Source organism: Ambystoma mexicanum, chromosome 10 (assembly GCF_040938575.1).
Source record: "Ambystoma mexicanum isolate Mex_15411 chromosome 10, UKY_AmexF1_1, whole genome shotgun sequence".
Lineage (NCBI taxonomy): Eukaryota > Metazoa > Chordata > Amphibia > Caudata > Ambystomatidae > Ambystoma > Ambystoma mexicanum.
Genome location: NC_090932.1, coordinates 1,210,302,451 through 1,210,317,034, shown reverse-complemented (window position 1 = coordinate 1,210,317,034; position 14,584 = coordinate 1,210,302,451).

Genomic DNA, 14,584 nt, shown 5'->3' with positions numbered 1-14,584 from the left:
TTTCTTTCACTCTGTCGTTGGTCCAATCGTAATGCGAGATCTATCATAGATGAACAGGTTTCATGCTGCGGGTACTCCTGCGCAATGAGATCTTTCATTTCATCCCGTAGACCTTGATAAAATAAAGCGAGATGCTTCTCTTGTGGCCAATCAGTCTCGACGGCTAACCGATTGAAAGTGGTTACATAAGTAACCAAGTCCTTTCCTCCCTGGCGTAGAGTAAGTAACTCTCTATCTTTGATCAATGTTGCTGTCTTGTGGTCAAATATCTTACCAAATTCCTCTACAAAGGTGTCCCAACTATAGAGGATAGCATCATCCTTCGCCACCAGAGGCGTGGCCCATGATGCAGCACCTCTCAGGGGCCGCAACGGCAATGGTGTTTCTGGAGACACGTGTACCTGAACTGGGGTGGGTGGAACATGATCCCTGGGCAGGGGAGTGGCCTAGGTAGTGCTCTGTACAGTAAGCATATGCACTTGACCAGCTAGGCTTACATAATCTTGTCGGGTGGCCTGTAGTTCGCTTTTCAATTCTCGTAAAGCTGCTAAAACCTCTTCCATGGTGTCGTGTTACCCAGGCACTTAAAAATACTTGGGCTTGTGCTACTGTCAGGCACTCAATCTTGCACGGAGGTAGCATGTAAACCTGCCTCGCCGTTGGGTCTTGGTGCCAGGCTGATAGAAAACTCAGGTCTCCGTGACCCACCGGGGAAAGAGGGTTAGGGTCTGTTGGATTGGATAGGTAAGGGGAATTAGGAAAACCGGGAAAAGGGTAAGGTAGACAGGGTTCAAGGGAAATGTCTGCCTTGTTGTCCCATCCTGGGGTTCCTGAGATCGATGGTACTCCACCCACACACTCCCTTACACTCATGCAGACTATGCCCCCAAAGACCTGCCTAATCTTAATCTACAACAAAGTTATTAGTGTAAACACATAGCATAGTATGGGATGCAGAAGCGTTCCTGTCACGCTTCATTTTCAGTAACTGATGTTGGTTGTTCACTTCACAACCGACTCTCTACTGCACACAATTGCCCCTTTCCCAATTATCACCAAGCACAATACTAGAATAACCAAATAGAACTATGCTTTGTGTGATGCTGCTGAGTCGAGTGTAAGAGCTGCGATCCCAGTTCTTGCCGTAAAGGTACAGCGCCGCTACGAGTTCTTGCTGTTAAGCTACAGAGGAGCGCCGCTACAAGAGAACCAAAAATAAGCATGAGTTTGTGTAAACAAGCCGTGTTACCTCACACTGTACTATCAGACAATCTGTCTACTACACATAGCTGCATAGAAGTGGTGTTGTTTCACACAGAACAATTATCACCAATCAGGCAATAGGCAACTCTGCCTATTATTAGTCTACAGAGGCGGTGCCAGAGCTTTCCCCCAGTCCCAATGTGTCTGACAAGCGTCTGATCCTAATCGGCGTGTTCCTCCTAGATTTATGAACACACTCAGTCAGTAAAGCTGCTAAAACCTCTTCCATGGTGTTGTGTTACCCAGGCACTTAAAAATACTTGGGCTTGTGCTACTGTCAGGCACTCAATCTTGCGCAGAGTTAGCATGTAAACCTGCCTCGCCGTTGGGTCTTGGTGCCTGGCTGATAGAAAACTCAGGCCTCCGTGACCCACCGGGGAAAGAGGGTTAGGGTCTGTTGGATTGGATAGTTAAGGGGAATTAGGAAAACCGGGAAAAGGGTAAGGTAGAGGGGGTTCAAGGGAAAGGTCTGCCTTGTTGTCCCATCCTGGAGTTCCTGAGATCGATGGTACTCCACCCACACACTCCCTTACACTCATGCACACTATGCCCCCAAATACCTGCCTAATCTTAATCTACAACACAGTTATTGGTGTAAACACATAGCATAGTATGGGATGCAGAAGCGTTCCTGTCACGCTTCATTTTCAGTAACTGATGTTGGTTGTTCACTTCACAACTGACTCTCTACTGCACACAATTGCCCCTTTCCCAATTATCACCAAGCACAATACTAGAATAACCAAATAGAACTATGCTTTGTGTGATGCTGCTGAGTCGAGTGTAAGGGCTGCGATCCCAGTTCTTGCCATAAAGGTATGGCGCCGCTACAGGTTCTTGCTGTTAAGCTACAGTGGAGCGCCCCTACAAGAGAACCAAAAATAAGCATGAGTTTGTGTAAACAAGCCGTGTTACCTCACACGGTACTATCAGACAATCTGTCTACTATGCGTAGCTGCATAGAAGTGGTGTTGTTTCACACGGAACAATTATCACCAATCAGGCAATAGGCAACTCTGCCTATTATTAGTCTACAGAGGCGGTGCCAGAGCTTTCCCCCAGTCCCAATGCGTCTGACAATCGTCTGATCCTAATCGGCGTGTTCCTCCTAGATTTATGAACATACTCAGTTACTGTACTGCAAGTGTTCCCTTGCCGGTAGCTGCTTGCATTCACAACAATACAGAAATATGCACTGATCTGCTAGGGTCGGCGGGGCCTGCAGTATTCGCAGGCGGAGTGTAGCTCTGCGTGTCGCTGCCTGCAGGAACCCTCTGCTTGCACGTCCTCTCCGATCCATGTATTCTAGCACAAGCGGAGATCCTTGCACGCACAGCACTTGCGCAGATCATCAGGCATTGTCCCAATGTAGTTCGGTGGCTCGCGAGCACTCGAGCCTGCTGGGAATCAGAGGCATTTGGCAGTCAATATGTTTCGTGATGCTTTCTTCTTCCCCCAAGACTTTCTCCTGCAATAAATGCATAACAATGTCATGAAATACAAATGTTTGAACTGCACCAAGCCTTTCCTCAGGCCACGCTGCTGCCTATTGTGCACCATGCCAATTTGATGCCCCTGACCTGTACCACCCACAGATGAATTCATGACAGTATCTCCACGCATCCCTTGGATGTACTGCTGAAAAAAGAAAATAACCTTTGCAATGGAAATAGTTCCATTAAACCATGGAACATATTGTTTAATGCATCATGCAATATAGTGGACTAATATACCCCAAACTATTTCCTCCACCATGAAGAACAATAATATGTGGGCATTGAAAGTGAGCACTAGTCTTACACAATGATAGTAGACTCACCCAGATTAACCCAGACACTGTATACCAGCAAACCTCTACTCCCTGCAAACCAAGAGTACAAGAGATGCCACACAACTCATCATACCCTTTCAAATTTTTCACACAACAATCTCCCTCCATCCACACAGTGCGCTTTTCTTGAGTACTACCCACATTCATCTTCCCTACACACAACAATCAAAATGCCTACTACACTCTTTTCCTGTAAACCACAACCTAAACACCTCATTGGCTAATCCGCACAGTCTCCTTTCGAAGCTAGGCATCCTCAAAAGACCAGGATGTGGCATGTGCCATACATGGACTACCGCAGTGTTTGCGGATGTCGCGGCCAATCAAAGGCGGCATGGGGAAATTAAACACAATTTAAGTTATTCAATCTTTAGTGGTGGCTCTGAAAAGAACCTTTTTTTGGGGGGATTAACAAACATTTTTTTTTCCTTTTTGTTTTGATTTTATGTACAGTAATACTGTAAATTCTACATCTTTAATTGTAAAGGAAAATTGCATTTCCGACATCTGTAAAGTGAACTCCATCTGGACAAAACTAATTTACAGCATGAGAACCTATATTATCATTCTCAAAAGATGACATTCCTACAGCTTATAAAACAGCAGATACACCTTTATTGACAATCGGTCTTGATTCTTCAATTTGAGGGTTGGTATTTCAGCAAATGTGTTTTGAAACTTGCTATTTCCTTTCTGTATGTCTTTATTAGGACGTTGGTGTTCATGAGATTTTCTGTAATGTTTTCTAAAGGTGCAGAATTTAAGAAGTCACCTTCAGTTCCAAAGTATTTAAGTTAGAAGTTTTGCAGTTTTAGAACAAGACCTTTTGCATAATATAGTCGATGTACAAGATTCTGTATAGTAGAATGGTGTGTTGCTAATATTTCCATGTGGTAGAAAGTGTTTTTGCAAGCAGTTCCTAAAATGCAGGCTAATGAATGTCCTCGCAGACAGCGTGGCTGTTCAATGGACAGGAGTCTATGGTTTGTAAAGTTTTCATTTTACCTTTGTCTTTTAGTTTCACATAGTGATTGAGGAGTTGTTGAAAAGTTTTAATGGATTGTTGGACTACATTACACATTGAGCTGCATTTGTACACTGGACGGTTTGTTTAGGTGAAAGGTGCATTTGGTTCAAAGTGTGTTGGGGACTTTTTTTCGATAAGAGTTTCTTTTGCCATAATGGTTTGTTCCACCATTTCATTATTGTTGATTGAAATAGTTTTTGTTGTTATTTATAAGCTTCTTCATTGAACTATGGTTCTGTGCTGCTTATGTGAGTCAATTTGCCATCACAGAAGTTTAAAAGTTCTTTATATTGACACTGTGCATGTTTAAAAGCACTTGTTGTAATTAATTGATTAATTTAGTTAATGGTTTTATCCTGTTTAAAATCAATATAAACAATGTTCTCTTCAGTAGAAGCTCACTGGCAATTGGTGCCTGCAGGATTACTCTCCTGCAGTAGTTTTTAAGGGAAGAAATTGACTTTTCAGATATTATTATAAGATTGTGAAGCACTCTATGGTGGAACATTTTTGTAACAACATGTTTTTGGGTAGCTTTACCATGAGTACATTAATATTAGTAGATAAAGGATTGAGTTTGTTAGTATGTCTTCTTTTCTTTGTACATACTTTTTTACTTTTTGTTTTTGTAAGAGGGGCATTACTTTCTTTAGGTGTGGCTAGTTTTATTTTCTTTAGTGAGGTTACTGGCTCTTTTGTGTTAATGTTTTCTACATATTGTTTTGGTGGTGGATGACTATATGTTGTAGTTTTAGTCTTATCTGCTCTACTTGTTCCTTCATTTCTATGGAGGTGCTGTTTAGTAGGCACTTTGTTGTGTTTGTTGGGAAAAGAGAAAGGTTGTGTTTTATAAGTTGTGCAATGTATATGCCTGTATTGTGCATGGGTGTGTGGTTGTAGAGATGAATAGTGTTGTTTGATTGTGAGGGGGTGTATTAGGTGTTGTTGGGAAGATTGTGAGCATATGAGTATACATATGTGTGATGGTGTTGGATTACTGAGTAAGGCAGTAGTGGTGTGATGGAATCTGTATGGTGATTGTGCTGTTTTGAGGAACAGATTGGGCGTTGCTGTGTTGGTGTGTAGATGGGAACAGTAAGAGTGTGAATGGTGGAATATAATGGTCTAGAGTGAATAAAATGATGTTGCTTTGAAAAGTGTAATCTGGTGTAATATGTAGTGGAACTGTGCTGCTATAATTACATACATACACCTGGTACATTAATGTACTTACTTTGTTGGATACGGTTGGACAATTAAAAATGGTTGCTTTTAGGAGCATTTGCATGAACTTTAAGAAATTCATATGTGCATTTGTGGAAGCTCTGTATCATTTTGTAAAAGAGATGAAAAGTTAATGGAAAAGATTTGTAGAATGCTTTTAAATGGCAGTTGGTGTGTGGAAGTGTAATATGTTAGGAGTGTATGCAAACTTGCCAACATGATGCATTCTGTCTGTTAGTGCAGAAATAGTGCCTGTGACAATTCACAAATCCTAGAAGTGCAGGCAGACCGTGGCTGGCACTGTGGCTGCTGTAAGGCTGACAGGTGAGGAGACTGGGTGGAAGGAGCGGTAGCCCTGTGCAGTGCAACGCCGTGTACTATGGCTACAGGACAGTCTGCCAGCCGGCAGCTCTGCCCGGGCAGTCAGCATAATTGACGCAAACAACAGCAGCCCAGGAAGCACACAGACAGTACGCAGCCACACGAGCTGTCACCGACCCACAGCAGACAATCCCCCCCTTGGGGGTCCTAGTGCCTGCATCGCACAGACGCCACAGTTGGAAGTGACCAAATTAGAATACTAGCACTCCCTCTCAAGGCTGCCTATCTGACGGGCCAGTGGAGGCCAAACAGTGAGCAAAAGGTGTCATGTGAACGGGCATAACAACCCTTGTGCACAAAGCCCATAGCCAACCTAAAGCGATGCCGCTGCCAACCAAGAGCACAGAGGGCCGAGACCAGTGATGGCGGAGGTTAAGACAGTGCTGTGGGTAAACCACAAGCAACATCATAGACTGCCACTGAGGGATTCATAGCCCCAACCAGGGCCAAAACGACTTCCTAAGATTGATCCACCCCCACCCTGCCAGCCACCAGAAGGGCTACCCTCATGGTCGAGGATCCACAGGACAGCTCACGCCGCTGCCTGGTGAGCAGTTTGGCTGCCACACTGACCCCGAGTGACACACTGTGATAGACCAAGGAGCACACAGGACAAGTGAAAACCTGGGACAGCCCTACTGCGCACATAACACACACAGATCAAACAGACCCAGCGCACACAGGAGAACACTGCTGACAACGCAGCCGCAAATCCTTCCCAGATAATGCTGAAATGCAAGACAAGCAGCACAGTGGCAAAGCCAAACAAACAATGATGGACTCCTATTCCCAGAAAGACGAAAAAGGCCCACAATCCTCTGCAGATACCAACACATTGTGGCCGGAACCACAGGCACAGCACCAAGACAAAGGCCCTATCCTATAGGCAAACACAGCACTAAAGGTGGTGCTAGAGCAAACAATGGATGCAGTAATTGTCGATGTGGGCCTGCTACGCCAAGATGTCAGATCACTAGCAGACTTAATGGGCACTGACGAACACCAGGTTCAAGAAAACATCACCAACATCACTAGTGCCCAAACCCAAATCACAAACATGCTCAAAAGGATACAAACCATAGAACACAGAGACTAGGACGTGGAAGGGAGAACCCAAAGAAACAACATCTGTATTATCAGCCTGCCGGAGGGAGAAGAGGGCCGAGACCCTACCAACTTCATTGAAAACCTGCTGTTACAGGAAGTCACTCCTAGAACACTATCACAGGCATTCACAGTGGAGAAAGTCCACAGATCCCTGGCCAAGAGGCCCTCTACTGGCGCTCCACCGAGGCCTATAATAGCCAAAATCATGAACTTTAAAGACTGCAAAAAAGATCCTTACCTTCTCAAGAGAAGGTGGTGCAATCATTAGAAACTCCTTGAGGCTGGCCATTTATCCCGACTATAAGGCACTAGTGCAGAAGCGCAGGGCAATGTTCGGCCCAAAAACAAAGCACCCTAGGAAAGTGATTCTGCGATACATGCTACTGTAACCCGCTAAATTAAAGGTGCTGCACAATGGCAGATCCTACTTCTTTGAGACCACCAATGAGGCCCACAATTGGATGGACGGGCAAGGCATCCCCCAAATAGCCAGACACAATAACATCAACGCACCAGTGTGACCACCAAACGTTAACCCACCATCAGGCCCCGGACCGGGGAAACCGATCCCCGCAAATGATACAGACACAAAGGACCGCCATATTTAAGGCAGCGGGAAACAGCAAGAAACCTCTCACACCCGCAACTGATGCCCGGAGCTGCTGCAATGAGCAACCCCCCCAAAAAGAACATTTTGGACGCCAGTTGGGAAGGCATTGAGCTGCTGTAAATGGCTAAAAACACAGTGGGCTGATGCAAGGGAAGCATCTAAGCCTGAGCGGGGGAGGGTTGGCTGGACATTTGTTCAATGTTTAAGTTTGTTTGTTGAAAGCCGAAGTTAGCAGGGGAACATACATCCTACATAACGAGCAGACACGGGTCTACCCGTCGAAGAATGGAACACTAAAGGGGTGAGTAGGGACTCGCCGGGAAGTGGGGTGTGAGTGCCTAGTCTTCCTGGTGCTGTATCACATGGGGGACGATGTAGGGCCCGAACCCCGAGCAGAAAGTCACACCATAAAACACAAAAGGTGGAAGAAACCATAAGCGCTATGAACATAGTGCGCCGATGGGAAACAGCAGGGCCCCAGATGAACCGCAGTGACATGCTTTGAAGGCACACATATAGTTACATGGAATGTAAGGGGACTGAATAACTATGTCATACGACTAAGATTATACACATGGTTAAACAGAATGAGAGTGAAAGTAGCGCTACTGCAGGAAACACACTAATCAAATGACAACCAGATCAAGATTGCAAGAAAATGGGGGGTTAAGTACATAGCTCAACATACTCCACTTATGCCAGGGAAGTACTAACATGGGTGAGCCCAATCTCCCCTTCCAACTACTAGGAGTCAGCCATGACAGGGAAGGCAGGCTAGTGATAGCACACTGCCTAGTGGAGAAAAAAGAAGTGTGCTTGATGAACACATTTGCTCCTAACCAAGAGTCTGCCAGGTTCTTTAGATCTATAGGACCCTAAATATCACATAGATCTGGGATGGGGACTTTAATTGCATGCTCAACCCAGTGCTAGACAGATCAGCCTTAAAATTCAAGAAACCAGCCCTGCCAGCAAAAACCCTTAATACCCACCTAGACCATCTCAGCCGAGAAGGACTTCTGGAGGGAAAAACATGGTGAGAAACGTGGATACTCCCACTTCTCCACCCCACATGGTACACACACACAAATGGACTATGTGTTCACCGGAACAGAGTCCCTATGCGATTTTATAGAAATAGAGTTTAAGGCAAGAACCCCCTCAGATCATGGCCCATTAATGGCAACATGGATGCATACTACCGAGAGAACTCTGGTACCAACATGGTGGCTACGCACAGAGGCCCTGCTGGAGGAGGAATTCCACACTCATACGTAAAAACAGATCGAACAATACTTCCAGCTTAACACAGTAAGCAGTGATAGGATGGCCAGCCTGTGGGATGCTTTCAAAGTGGTGGCAAGGGGCTTAGCAATTGGGAAGATGGGGGGCCTCCATAAAGACGTGATGAGGGAATTAGCGGACATAGAAAGGGATATAGCAGAGACGGAGAGGATAGCGGGATTATTAGGGGCAGAACCTGAAGAGTTGACGACGTTGAGACTGGAATGCATTGCCATCTGGAAAACGGTAGGGCACCTAGACTACACAAAATGCACGCAGAAACTACACGCTCAACAAGACAAGCCCGTAGGCTACTCACCTGGCTCACTAAGTGAGAGACACAAAGAGAGGTGATCAGAGCAATAACAAATCAGGAGGGACAGGTCATTAGGACACAACAGGGCATCAATGAGGTCTTCTTCGAATTCTACAGAGGACTTTACTCACCGGCTACAATCACAGAAGCAAGTGATATGCTTGAGGCCCTGACCCAATTTGAACTATCAAAATTAGCCACAGAGCAAGAAGCAGTACTAGACGCTCCACTGACACTAGATGAGCTGGAGGCGGTCATTGCTGACCACCAGACAGCCAAAGCCCTAGGCCCTCGTGGACCCACAGGAGATTTTTTTTTTTAAATATAAAGAGATATTAGCACCCAGACTCTTGGAGGTCAATGAAGAAGTATTCAAACAGGGTATACTTCCCTACACCATGTGTAAATCACTAATCATAACAGTCCTAAAACAAGTCATATAGACCCCTCTCCATGATAAACCTTGACAGCAAGATCCTAACGGCGGCCCATGCCAACAGACTAAAATGGGTTATAACAACCCTAGTACACACAGACCAGACAGGATATGTCCCAGGTCACAACACAATGTTGAACCTGAGGAGAATCCACCACGTCATAGATCAAACTAACAACACGCCGGGGTACAGTGCGGTGGCCTCCCTGGACGCTGTAAAAACCTTCAATTCAATACACTGGGACTGGCTTCTACAAGTGCTGGCCCATTTTGGGATAGGCCCAGGGTTTCACAAATGGAATGAGCTGATCTACACAAAACCTAAAACTACAGTTAATACAGGCAGACATATCTCGGCGGAATGGGAGATCCACAGAGGCATGAAACAGGGCTGCCTGCTATCCTCTGTGCTCTACATATTAGCCCTGAAGCCCCTAGCGTCCTCCCTCAGTAGAGAATACACAGACACAGGGATCAAAATAGATAACACCACCCACCTAATCTTCCTTTACACAGATGATATGCTTTTATACATCAACCAGCCAGAAGAGAGCTTGCTGCACCTATTAGATGTCATTGCGGTGTTCACCACACTGTCAGGTATACGTATTAACAAATACAAATCCTGCCTGTTCCCATCAGCAGCGCTAAGGGAACTATGCCCAGAGCAGCTACCAATACTGGGTCTAAATTGGTCGTGTGACTCCTTCTGCTATTTGGGAATTAACATACACCACAACCCAGAGACATCATACCGCAATAACACCCGAGTGGCACTCAAACGAATACAGACCTCCATGACATTCTGGAGGAAGTTGCAGCAGAGGATGTCGGTCAGAATGGCAATATTGAAAATTATAGTGCTCCACAGCCTATTGCACCACTTCACAAACATACACTACAAACTACCCAAAGCATTCATCCGACGGCTAAACACGTCTATCATACAATTCTTGTAGGGGGGTCTGGATACAGAGTAGCCCTGTGATCACTACAGAAATACTATGACCAGGGTGGGATAAAACTACCACATTTTGAGCTATAGTACCTATCAGGCCAATTACAGTTTGTTGCAAACTGGTTAGGGGACGCACCCTCCCTAGACACACTACTTTTAAACCTCGGCCAACATTACTTAAAAGAGGTAATATGGATGGGCAAGACCCCAAACCAAAAATAATCCCTACTCATCACACTAGGCCAGACCCTATGCCGGAGGGCATGGCAGATTTTTTTAAAAAACAGAACCCTGCTCAATACACTGCCCCCTGGTGGGATTCATCAATAGTCAGTCGGGAATGTTAAGCACATTGCAGAGGCAATGGGAAACCAAAGGGATAGCCCACATAAAGGGGCGTATGGAAGGAGGTACAGTGAATTGAATTCCAGGAACTAGTAGATGACAATAACATACATAGAGGCCAATTAATGTTGTACAAAGGTATGTTAGGGACAATAAACAAAAGATGGCCAGGGCTGAAAATGTACAAGGGAACAAATAAAGTGCTTGACACATGGTTCGATGTCCAGACTGTACGGACTGCTCCTACATAACTAAAATATAACTTTGCCAGCAGGCAAAAAATGGGAAAAAGAGCCGGCAAGAACACCAACTGGCACGGAATGGGGAAGAGCCCTAATGTATATTGAAAAGGTCTCCAGAAAAGCCAGATTGCAATTAACACAATTGTATGTAACGCAGAGGGCATACCTAACCCCACACAGGCTATCCAAAATGGGAAACCCTAACATGCTACACAAGTCATTCTGGGAAGGGATCAAAACAAGGGTGGCTATGGGGGCATCAAACTGCATGACTGGCCGCCCAAATCCTATTTGCTAGGACTATTCCCAAGATGCAGCAGGCAGTCAGCACACTTTGCCAAAATAAAAGACCTAGGGCCTCATCACGAGTTGGGGGGTAATCCGACGGTTTTCCCATTGAGCGGTATCAGCCAAGCCCCCTGGCGGATAGTCTGCCAGATCACGAGTTTGCGTGAACGCCCACAGGGACATGGCGTTAGCACAAATAGCGCTCGATGAAAAATGCTCCAAGAATCCGTAAATTCAGCGCACTGTGCGCTTCCGCCATGCCGCGCTATTAGAGCGTGCCATAAGCGCGCGCTATTAGCACGCGGGAAACGCATCAATGCCGGAATGGGAAATAAAGCGGCAGCCATTTTGGAAATCACAATCCGTCGGATATCACAGCCCCTGCAAGACATCCACCCCCGGGAAGAGTGAAAAATGTCACAGGAGCGCACTAGGGGCAAGTCAGCCCTGGACAGGGTCAGGAAACCCAAATTCAGTGACCAGGAGCTGGCCGTACTTGTGGAGGAGGCAAAGACCCACCATGATGAATTACAGCAGCGCAAGACAAGCGGGCAGCGTCGTGCACAATCTGGCGGGACATCAGCCAGAGGTTGTCAGCAGTGGGGCACGTGCCCCGGGATGGGGAGGACTGTCGCAAGTGCCTCAATGACTTGCATGTCAGAGTACGTGGCATACTCTCACAGGAGTGCAAGCAAGGGCACTGGATGAGGGTCACCACCACCACCACCCGAGCTCACACCCTGGGAGGAGAAGATGACTACGCTAATTGACATGGGCACCATAGAGGGAGTTAGCGAAGCGGAGGCTGGCACTGTTATCCAGCCAGCTGCAGGTGTGTCCCCCCCCCAAATGCATGCATCTGAAAGGACCACACATGCAGACACTGAGTGAATGAATGTGCATGAAATGTGTGTGAGGCACTGCAGACACCCATAACTGAGCCTTTGAACCACCGCACCATAGTGCCCCCTAGACTCTCCTGTACATGCACTGCATCAATACAAGGGCAGGGGACAGAAATCCATTGCCATGGCACAGCTACGCAGAGTGTGAGTGTTCATGAATAAACCCCCAGGACCATGTGCATGGTGCATCCCCATCACTTATGTGATGATGGCACACAAACATTTCCGTGCAGTGTTCCTCCACATGGACACATTCCACCAATCACAACATAGGGATTGAACACAATGCAAGTGCTATGCATAATTGCTACTGCCTACAATCCCACTTGATGCCATGAACTGCATGATACTGATGTAGGTTGCCCTGAACTCAATCCACACCCTATGTACCCCACAGGCACACGGCGATCGCCACGGGACGATGATGACGGTGAGGAGGTCACTTCATGACAGTGCTCGAGGCAGCGCACCTCGACCAGCACCACCACCCCGCAAAAGGGCCACCCAGATGGTTGCAGCACCCACATGGCCACAGGGTGTCAGTGCCTACCTCACCCCAACCCACCATGCAGACTCTCGATGCAGACCTGTGGGTCAGAGCCTGATAAGGGACATACACCTCCAGCTGCATTTCAGGCAGGACTGTTGCATTCCCCCAGATGCAGCGACACCGAAGGGATGGCCACACCACAGGGGAGCCCAGGGCCAGTCACACAGGTAGTACAAACCCCATGTGTGCATGTGCATCGTGTCTGCACGCCAGATCCTCATGCTGACACACCATCATGTGGCACCCCAGAAGACAGGCACTCGGACCACAGCAGCCCCATCCAATCTGCCAACATGTCCCCATTCAGCCCCCCCCAGGAGCGCACAGCTGCCAGGCCGGTACCCACTGCACAAGGGGTACCTTTTGTCAAGGGAGCAGCTGTGATGGGACGCCTGGACATAATTGAGGCCAAACAGGCAAAAGTGGAGTCCATGGCCAAAGTGCACAGCCCGCACAGCAAGGCCATCAGCAGATCCATACAGCATGGCTGCAAGTACATGGCCCGAGACAACGCGCGCACCCGGAGAGTGGTGGAGCAATGCACCGCAGTCCTGACAGGTTTCGGCCAAAGGGTACCGGAGTTTTGCAAGGCAGTATCTGCACTGGCAGAGCAGACAAGGGAATCAAACAACCTTCTCTGCCAGCAGCTTCAGGTCACCGGGTCAGTCCCATCAACCTCCACTACACCCACGGAGGGATCCTTTGAGCCTTCACCTAGGTGCCGTTCATTGTGCCACCTGAGATCCCACACACCAGAGGAGCCAGGACATTGAAGGCCCCCGCGACCATCATAGATGGACATGGCATTGTTGTAGGTGCCCTGAGAACATTCACCTACCTTCACTGTTGTGGGGAGTTAACTGGGGGGAGGGGGGATTGTGTGCTGGGTGGTCACTGGGGAAAGGTGGGGATTGTGTGCTGGGTGTTCACTGGGGGGAGGGGAGATTTTGTGCTGGGTGTTCACTGGGGGGTGGGATTGTGTGCTGGGTGTTCATTGGGGAGGGGGTTTGTCATCATTAAATAAATAACGTTCAAAATTCATACAACACATGGACAGTCATGACTGTAATAAGGTGCTCTTTAATGTTCACGTGATATGTGTAAAATGTAGCCATCACCTGTATCAAGATCAATTCTCAATCAAGCCCTGTCTGTCCAAACTGCCCTCCCTCACCCCATTCCTGTGTGCATGTGCAACACCTTCTGGCACATTATCATCTTCACTCCCATCCTCAGGTGGCCGCACATTAGCATCGGGGGGCAGTGGCATATTCCTGCAACAGCAAATGTTGTGCAGCATGGCACATGTAAGTACAATTTTGCCAACTTTTTCAGGGGCATACATCAATGCCCCTCCCATATGGTCTAGGCAGCGGAAGCGTGGCTTCAGCAGTCTGAATGCCCTCTCCACGCGGATGCGTGTACAACCATGGGCAATGTTGTATGCCCGTTCAGCTGGGTGTGTGGATAATGCACAGGGGTCATCAGCCATGTGTACTGGGGATAACCAGATTCACCTGCAAGGGAGAGAATGCAGGTATGAGGACAAGGTTGGTTCAATGGGTGCACAAGACTCAGTCATCAGTGACATTGGCAGTAGGATCACGTTTGTGTTGAAGAGGTCATGCTGTCATATTGCAATGCTAGCATCCACCCTTTGCCTTCAGGGACATGCATGGTGTGAGGTTGCCATGCAGCTGTGTATCTATGTATATGTGAGTTGTTATGTGCATCAAACTCATGTGTCACATGTGGGCTAATTATCACATGGTCACTTACATTGTGGTGTGTGCAGTGCTAGGGGCAGCATTGATTCA